Here is a 9,183-nt window from a genome sequence, read left to right as displayed (position 1 = left end):
GGAGCTCAATCTATTACCAGAGTCTGTTATTTATTTAATTCACCTTATGTGCATCTGATTGTGTTATAAAGGATTTGAACATGCAAAGGCCTTTAAAAACAATTAACAACAAGAAAAAGTTCCCCAGCCCATACTTACACTTGGCAGCCTGAGCCCTGGCCTGGGGCAGGATGTGAGAAAAAATATAATTAGCCTCCACTCTGCCATTGACTCTCAGGCCACAATTTCTTACCCTGGTATTAATAAATGCACATTTAGCACTAGCCAGTGTACACAACCCTAGGGCTCAGAGCTTCTCCCTCTTCTCCACCCATCCCCTGGCTCACATGCACAATGGAAGTAAAAAGAGCTTTCAGGTAGAGAAAACCCTGGTCCTATTAGCTCACTCCATGGCAAAGGCATGGGAAAGTGTTTGGGATGGCAGGTTTTCCAACACTTTGGGAATACAAATCCAGACAGACACCCAGAAAGCAGCCAAGCATTTTTTGGTGGGGAGAGTTCCAGCAGGCAGTTACCTCACTTGGTAATTGTTCAGGCACCATGCGGGGCAACTGGGGCTGAGCTAGGACTCCCTCACTGCAACTGTACCATGATCTTCTCAGTCTAGACAGGTGGGGCAGACAGTCCCTCCTCAGCACTCCAGGAGCCAGGCACCCAAGACAGAGCCCAGGCCCCAGCAGAGGCCCCTCACTTTCCAGTCCCCACAGCCAGCATGTTTTGAAAGGCTTAAAATGAAGTGTGTAAGATTACAAAGAAAGCCAATTATACTAAAATAATCATCAAATATTTGAAAAATCAAATTTGTTATGCAGGAATATATGTGCTTAGCATGCATTTAATAGTGAATTAAATAAATATTTTTTGATGGAAGTACAACAAACATAAAGAAACTATAGGTGGACATCTTGATGAGTTTTTTACTAAGCAAATGTACCCATGTAACCCCCACCCAGGGCAGGAAATAAAACCTTACCAGCACCCCGGAAGCTCCTCTCCCTCCTCCTCAAGGTCATTACTTACATGGATTAGTTATCTTTTTAAAATTTCATATCACCCTTAGTACTGGGCTTGAATTCACATTTGTTTATGAGATTCATCCATGTTGTTGCATGTAACAATAGTTTATTTCCATTATTGTATAATATTCTAATACATAAGCATGATACAATTACTTTATCCATTCTATTATTGCGATGTATCTGCAGCATGTTCTCTTTGGGGCCACTATGCGTAGTGCTGCTATACAGATCCTTATATCTGTTATTTGATATACAACTGTATGCATGTCAGTTGGAAATGAAATTGCTGAGTTTTGTAATATGCATTTTCAGCTTTTTGGATACGGTCAAACAGTCTTACAAAGATGTTATGCCAATTTATACTTCCTCAAGGAATATACAAAAGGTCTAGTTGCTCCGTGTTGTCACAATGGAGAATGTCAGTCTTTTTCATTTTAGCCATCCTGACAGATGTAGGGTAGTATATCACTGCAGGTTGATCTGCACTTAACTGATGAATGAGACGGCATCTTTTTGTATGTTTATCATTTGGGTTCCCTCTTGTACATTTTTCTATTGGTTGCCTGCTATACAGTTTCTTAGTATAGTCTACATACAAGCACTTTATCCAATCTATGTATATTGCATTATCTTATCTCACTCTTCAACTTGCTTTTTCACTCCCTTAAAGTTATCTTCTGAGGATAAAAATTCCTAATATCAATGTAGTTGAATCTGTCAATCTTTTTCTTTGTGGTTAGTACTGTTTGTATCCTGCTTAAGAAACGTTCACCTTCGCCAATGTCATAAAAATATACTTCTATGTTACTTTCTAGATGTTTCATTACTTTACCTTTAACAATTAGATATGCATTGCATCTAGAATTGATCTTTGTGTACAGTGTGAGCTGTAGGAGTCAAGATGTTTTTTTCCCCCTATGGATTGTCAACTGACCCAGTAACATTTATTGGAAATGCTCTCTCAGCCCTCACACAGTGCTATATTTGTTAGTGCTGTGGCAATGTACCTGCGGGTCTGGGGCTGGAGCCTTCATTTTGTCTCACTTGTTTAATTATCTACCCATGAGAACAGTACATCCTTTTACTTAGGTCTCCTTTAATTTCTCTAAAAATATCTTGTAATTTTCTCTGTAGAGGTTTCACACATCTTTTGTTAGATTTACTTCCAGTTAGTTGATGTCATTTGATGCCATTGCAAATGGCATCTTTTAAAATTTTTCATGGCTTCTGGAATATAATTAATTTTTATATGTTGACCTTGTATTCAGTAACCTGCAGACTTTACTTACTGGATAGCTAAAACATGAACAAATTCCTGACTGAAATTTTCTTCCTGCTGCCAGCAGCACAGATGCTTGACGTGTGAATGAAGCACAGCTGGATTCCAAGGATTCGCCCAGCTCTAGATATTCTCAATGTCCCTTAGAGCCAACAATGATAACACCTTACGTAATAATAAAACAGTTCTAATCCAAGTGCAGTGTGGCCTTAAATTATTAATAAATATGTCTATGTTTCCATATACTTTTAATTTCAAGAAAAAACCACCTTGTATAATCACAAAATTTAATAATCAATAAAGCAAAGAATGTTTTTTGTTTGTTTTGTTGTGCTCTTTTTAGTTTCTTAAGGAATTTTCTCAGTGGAGAGTATCATTAAGTAAATGGTGACAACTACTCATGAAATTTCCTTTAGCTCAGCGGTCCCCAACCTTCTTGGCTCTAGGGTCTGGTCTCATGGAAAACAGTTTTTCCATAGACCAGGGTAAGGGGCATGGTTTCAGGATGATTCAAGCACATTACATTTATTGTGCATTTTATTTCTATTATTACATTATAATATGTAATGAAATAATTATACAATGCACCATAATGCAGAATCAGCGGGAGCCCTAAGCTTGTCTTCCTGCAACTAGACAGTCCCATGTGGCAATGATGGGAGACAGTGACACCTGAAGTGTGTTGCTTCTGTCCAGTGTACTCTGTAATCTCGTTTTGGTTGCAGTCACTGCAGAAAGATAGGATGTTGGAAATGGAAGAGGATTTTCTGTTTGTTGGCAGTCTTAGAGTCCTCTACTGTCTCATCACTGGGTCTTTCCCCCTTTTCAAAGAAGCTTTCCAGAGACGTCTGCTGTTTACTCATTTTGGGTAGGGTTAGCTTGTGAGCTTACCGAGACTGTGACTGAGACAAGTGCACAGTACGGGGAAGGAGGTATGGACGGAAGTGGTAAATAAAATAATGGTGGGCCCCCTGCAGACTGAAATAAGTGTTGCATTCTGACCTAAAGCCTGCCACCACATGTGGCTGTACAACTGAAGTCCATCAACTCACTTGCCTCTACAAAGCCTGCCACCAGTTGCAGCTCAATTGTCACTTGCCACTCACTGATAGGGTTTTGATATGAGTCTGCAAGCAATTGGTTTATTGTGGTCTCTGTGCAGTCATACCTCTCTGCCAATGATAATCTGTATTTGCAGCCGCTTCCCAGCACTAGCATCACTGCCTCAGCTCCACCACAGTCATCAGGCATTAGATTCCCAAAAGGACTGTGCAACCTAGATCCCTTGCCTGTGCAGTTCACAGCAGGGTTCACACTCCTATAAGAATCTAAGGCCACCACTGATCTGACAGGGGAGCTCAGGCTGTAATGCAAGTGATGGGGAGCAGCTGTAAATACAGATGAAGCTTCACTCGCTCACCCACTGTTCACCGCTTACCTCCTGCTGTATGTCGCAGTTCCTAACTGGCCACGGACCTGTTCCAGTCCATAGCCCAGGGAATGGGGATCCCTGCTTTAGCTGGCTTGCTCTGCTAGACACTGTTTTCATAAAAGCAGAAAGTTGTTAAGATCAAAGATGTCTTGGAGATAATCCATTCTAAAATACATCTTTTTTTACAAATTAAATAAACCCAAATAGGTACTGACTAACTCAAAATTTCAAAGTGGATTAGCAGTTGGTTCAGAGCCAGAACTACAAGCTAGGTTTCTCAGTTTCTAGTCTAGTGCCTTTCCATTAAACCATACTGTCTCCCATGCTCAGGAAGGAGCTGCAAGTGAGGATCCATGGAATGCTCATGTTTGAGGCTAAGTGGAGATTTCCATGATATATAATGGTGGGAGAAGGGTAGGGACACTCACATTCATTAGGAATCTCCCCTATGCCAGGCAATCGTCAAGTCATCAGCTCATTCAGTCCACTCAGGAATGCATACAGTAGCCACTATTCTCACTTTACAGATGAAGCAATGAGTGTCAGTGATGTGAAGTGGTTTGCACAAAGACCACGTGTCCAGAGAACCGTAACTCTAACCTAGAATTGCTTAACTGCAACCCTTGAATTTTGTCTGCTGTGTGGAAGAGGAGACGTGGAAATTTTAGACATAAAAAAATTTATTTTTTAAAATACTGTCAAGAATAACCATAATAAGAACAGGCCATGAATTGGCCAGCACCCTTATGCTAAAAATGATTCAGCCAGTTGAAAATTTTGAGAATTCTGGGTTTGAGTCTTGACCCGCTCCATCACTGGACAGTCCATTCACCTTGAGAGTCCTTGGAAGCATCTCTGAAACTGTGGCAGGACTCCCAGATGACCGATGGCAAGATGGCAGCTAGTCGGCCCTGACCAGCATGGCTCAGTTTGTTCCTGCAAAGTGAAAGGTTGTCAGTTTGACTCCCATTCAGGGCCTGGGTTGTGGGCCTGGTTCCTGGTTGGGGCACATGCAAGAGGCAACCATTGATGTTCTCTCTCTTTCTCCCTTTCTTGCCCTCTCTCTAAAAATAAATAAATAAAATCTTAAAAAAAATGGCAGCTAGTTACATGAGTATGTTCTACTTTGATTCTTTGTAACTTCATAGTTACCCCATAACACAGAGATTTAAAAATTATTTTGGTGTACAACTTAAGTGCCCATCAGTAAGTGAATGGATCAAAAAACTATGGTACATTTACACGATGAAATACTACACAGCAGAGAGAGAGAAGGAGCTCCTACACTTTGCAACAGTGTGGATGGAACTGGAGAGCCATATGCTAAGTGAAATAAGCCAGGTGGTGAGGGACAAATACCAAATGATCTCACCTTTAACTGGAACCTAATCAACAAAACAAACAAGCAAGCAAAATATGACCAGAGATATTGAAATTAAGAACAATCTGACAGCAACCAGAGGGGAGGTCGGAGGGGATAATGGGGGAGAGGGAGGAAGGGTTTTCAGAAACAGCTATAAAGGACACATGGACAAAACCAAGGGGGGTGGAAGCAGGGGAGTAAGATGGGTTTGGCTGGGGTGGGGGGGAGTGGTAAGGGGTACTTGAACAACAATGAAATACTGTACTTGACAACTCTACTTAAACAATAAAATAATTTTTAAAAATAAAAATAAATAAATAAAAATTATTTTGCCAAAGAGTCTCTCAGACAAAATTCTATCTTTAGGAAACATACCTACCTCCATACTTCATAAGTGACTTTCGGTGTGAAATCGGCAAAACAATTCAGATTGTGTCTTCTTTGCTCAAGCTTTTTGATGGCTTCTCAGTGAAATTAGAGTGAAATCTAAATTCCTCGGACAGTCTTCAAGACCCTACATGATGTAGCTTTTGGCTGCCCTTCTCATTCCACTCAGTTCCCCTCTCCCCCATCCCCCATTACCACATCTCAGTGACCCTTGTTCTCTTTCTGTTTGTATATGAGTTCTTTCTGAATATCACAATTATATCAAAACTAATCTTTAGGTCTTCAAAATATGTATCATTGAAAAAAGATCTAACACCATAAAAACTACAAGGCAAAGAATGCCTTCCTGCTTCTTGTTTCAGGACTTTTGCACCTGCTTTTTGCTACTTGGACTACTCTGCCCCAGGTCTCTGTAAAGTGGTACCCTTCTCTCTATTAGGATCTCAGTTACTGAGAAGTCCTCCCTAATTTTCTTAGTTAAAACACCCACCCACTTGCCCCAAACCCATACAAACTTCTCTCTACTTCACAACCTCATTTTCACTTCTCATCATTTTACTCAGTGCCAGAATCATTGTATTTATTTGTTTTCTATACTCACACATCTTCACAATTAGAATATAAGCTCCTTCAAGTTCAGAAATATGACCAATTCTCTTTGTTTTCTCCCCCAGCACATAGAATAGTGTTTGGCAAATAATGAATGATCAAGCAGATAAGGGGAAAGTTTATAACAAGAGTTCTCAAGAACATTGCTCTTATCTAATTATATAATAAGTTTATTCTGGTGGTAAAAGTTTTAGGGAGATAAGTGCTAAAAATATGCAAACTGTTATGTAGCAACCACTTGAACCTTTCTCGTGTGAGATGACTTTAGCTCACTGGAATGGTTGAGGAGACAGGAAACACATTGTCCCCGTGTGGATCAGTAAAATTTTAAAGTAAATCTTGGCTTTTTGATTCTGTTTTCATTCAAATGGCTTGCTTTTAACAGCCAATTGCCCAGCTTTCCAGTAAATCATTTTAGGACATGGGCATGATGTATTTGGGGAACTGTCAAAATGTAAATGGATGTTGTCATAGGTTTTTAGCAGTCTATCCCTATGAAGCAGTAAAAGCCATGTTCATGGCTTAGGTGTCAGGAACTCCAACCAACACTCTGCTGTGTGCCTTGTAAACCTTAAAAGGCCTTTCACCAGCTTTAAATATGAAATTATGGTCTTACAATGCCCCTATATAATCCCCACAGAAATCATAACTCACACGGCGAGCTGCCCCTCCATCTGTAAGATTATTGCAGACTTTCCTCTACTGGTTCTTTAAGGTTCCCACAGCTGTTTTTATTATCCCCTTATGCCCCTACCCACAGGAGAAGAAGGACCTTGGATCTCCCACAACTGTGTACTAGATATCTCCAGACTTAGGGTTCAGAGGAACAACCTGAACATGAATTTCGGTTTGAAAAATATCTTTGAAGTTTATATTTCCAGTCTCATTCACAGCTTGGAGGTAGAAAGGAACCCATAGATAAAGCAGTTGGTGAGAAGATTAAATAAGAAAATGTATCTAATGTGATCAGCAAAGGTATCTAATCTTGATCAGAATAAGTGCTCAACAAATGTTAACAATTAGATATGGCTACCTGTATATCTTAACACTTAATTCATAGTGTTAAAATCTGATTATGCATCTGTCTCCTATAAGACAGGAAACTACAGGTTAGGGGATGGATTTCTGCAGCACCAGAAATTATCCAAGTGAAAAATATTAGTCATTTAATTGATGTTTTCTGACCAAGACAGAGCACTGGCCTCTGGGTCGCACTCTATCACTGATTAGCTGTGAAACATTGGGCAACTTTGCTTAGCCTTCCCAAGTCTCACTGTCCTCATTTGAAAAAGGAAAAGATTGGATTTTATGGTCTCTAAGGCCCTTTGCAAATCTAACATTCCATGGCTTTACTCGAGCAGTGCTATGAAGTAAGTTAAGGAAAATTATTAGGGACTGTTGCAGCCAAATTCCATTTCCCTTTGTCTTTTCTGACCATGTCCTCTGCAATGATGAATTCTCCAAGCTAATTTCCAAGTAATCCAAGTGATTGCTTTAACATTATCAAGATTGCACTCTCAATTTTCAGAGTTTATTCCAACCCAAAATTGTGATGAAAGGTGGAGGTAGATATGAACTAAATGTTACTCTGGTCACTGTGTCCTACCCTACTTCTTACTCACCTATGTATGGTTCAAGGAGGCTCAGGGTCTTAGCTGGCAAATAATCATTTAACAATTTAATTAAACAACAGATTGATTTTTTTTAGAGGATGGTTTAATTTAGTTTTGCAAACAATTGCTGTGAGTCAACTGGGTGCCAGGTACTGGTGAGGTTCTACAGATACAAAATTAAATAAGAAAGTTCAAAATGTATCATAACTAAAGATCTGAAAGATTGATACTTATTCACAGCCATATTGAACATCCTTCTTTTTCTCAGATAAAGACAGGTAGATACAGAGATTCAGACAGATCAGTTAAGTTTTAAAATGAGCGAAACATAAATATATGTCTCCTAGGTTCCAGATCACCACACATATTAGTAGCATAGAGCCTTTTTTTTTAAATTTATTTTTTATTGTTATTCAATTACAGTTGTATGCCTTTTCTCCCCTTCCCTCCCCCCACCCCGGCTGAACCCACCTCCTTCCCCCACCCCCACCATCCCCCGCAATTTTGTCCATGTGTCCTTTATAATAGTTCCTGCAATCCCCTCTTCCCACTGTCCCCACCTCACTCCCCCCTGGCCACTGCTAGACAGTTCCCCCCCTCAATGTCTCTGGTGGTATTTTGTTTGCTTTTTTCTTTTGTTGATTATGTTCCAGTTAAAGGTAAGATCATATGATATTTGTCCCTCACCGCCTGGCTTATTTCACTTAGCATAATGCTCTCCAGTTTCATCCATGCTGTTGCAAAGGGTATAAGCTCCTTCTTTCTCTCCGCTGCGTAGAATTCCATTGTGTAAATATACCATAGTTTTTGGATCCACTTGTTTGCTGATGGGCACTTAGGTTGCTTCCAGTACTTGGCTATTGTAAATGCACAGAGCCTTTTAATTCAATAAATATCATTTTCCTTCTCTACCTTGCTTAGGTTGACACCTAGAAGTTGTTCTGCATTTTTCTGCCACTCACCCTGAAGGCGTCAAGTCTGCCTTACTAATATTATTGGATTATAAACTCTTCTTTTCAGCCTAAAACAACTTTTAAGATTCTACTATCTCTCTCCCGGCATTAATTTCCTAATTTTTTTTCTATTGCCAGTGTGGTTCCCATTAATCTGCTCTCTACTTTGAAGCTGGAGTGGATTTTCTGAAGTTCACACTTCTATTTTCCAAATACTTAAACCAGAAACAGCGAGGAAAGGACAGAGTTTTAAAATATTTAGAGATATAGCAATCAACAATTGGTGATTGGTTGCATTTAGGATGGAGGGGCAGAATTATGGAGAAGGAGTCAAGAATGACTTACACTTTACAACTTCATTACATAGGTGGGTGGAGGTGCCATCAAAAGAAAAAGAGTGAAGGAAGAGAAGGTTTGGTGGGGATAACGGTGTAGGGGATGCTATAATGCTACCCAGGATTCCTCCAGTTGCTGCTGATGGCTTATTCCGAGACCCTCCCAGGAATTGCCCATCATCAATTACACCAA

General features: G+C 39.9%; 1 long non-coding RNA gene across 1 annotated transcript in view; it reads right to left on the bottom strand.

The window, feature by feature from the left end:
- Positions 1–4,453: 4,453 nt before the first annotated feature.
- The window catches only part of LOC123478619 (uncharacterized), a 76,990-nt gene continuing 72,260 nt past the window's right edge, over positions 4,454–9,183 (bottom strand). Inside the window, exon 3 of the long non-coding RNA XR_008426563.1 lies at positions 4,454–4,666. This is a non-coding gene — a long non-coding RNA (uncharacterized lncRNA). The remainder of the gene's footprint in view (positions 4,667–9,183) is intronic.

This window comes from Desmodus rotundus, chromosome 3 (genome assembly GCF_022682495.2).
Source record: "Desmodus rotundus isolate HL8 chromosome 3, HLdesRot8A.1, whole genome shotgun sequence".
NCBI classification, from domain to species: Eukaryota; Metazoa; Chordata; class Mammalia; order Chiroptera; family Phyllostomidae; genus Desmodus; species Desmodus rotundus.
The sequence above is the reverse complement of the archived record's forward strand: the minus strand, read 5'-3'. Positions and strand labels throughout refer to the sequence as shown.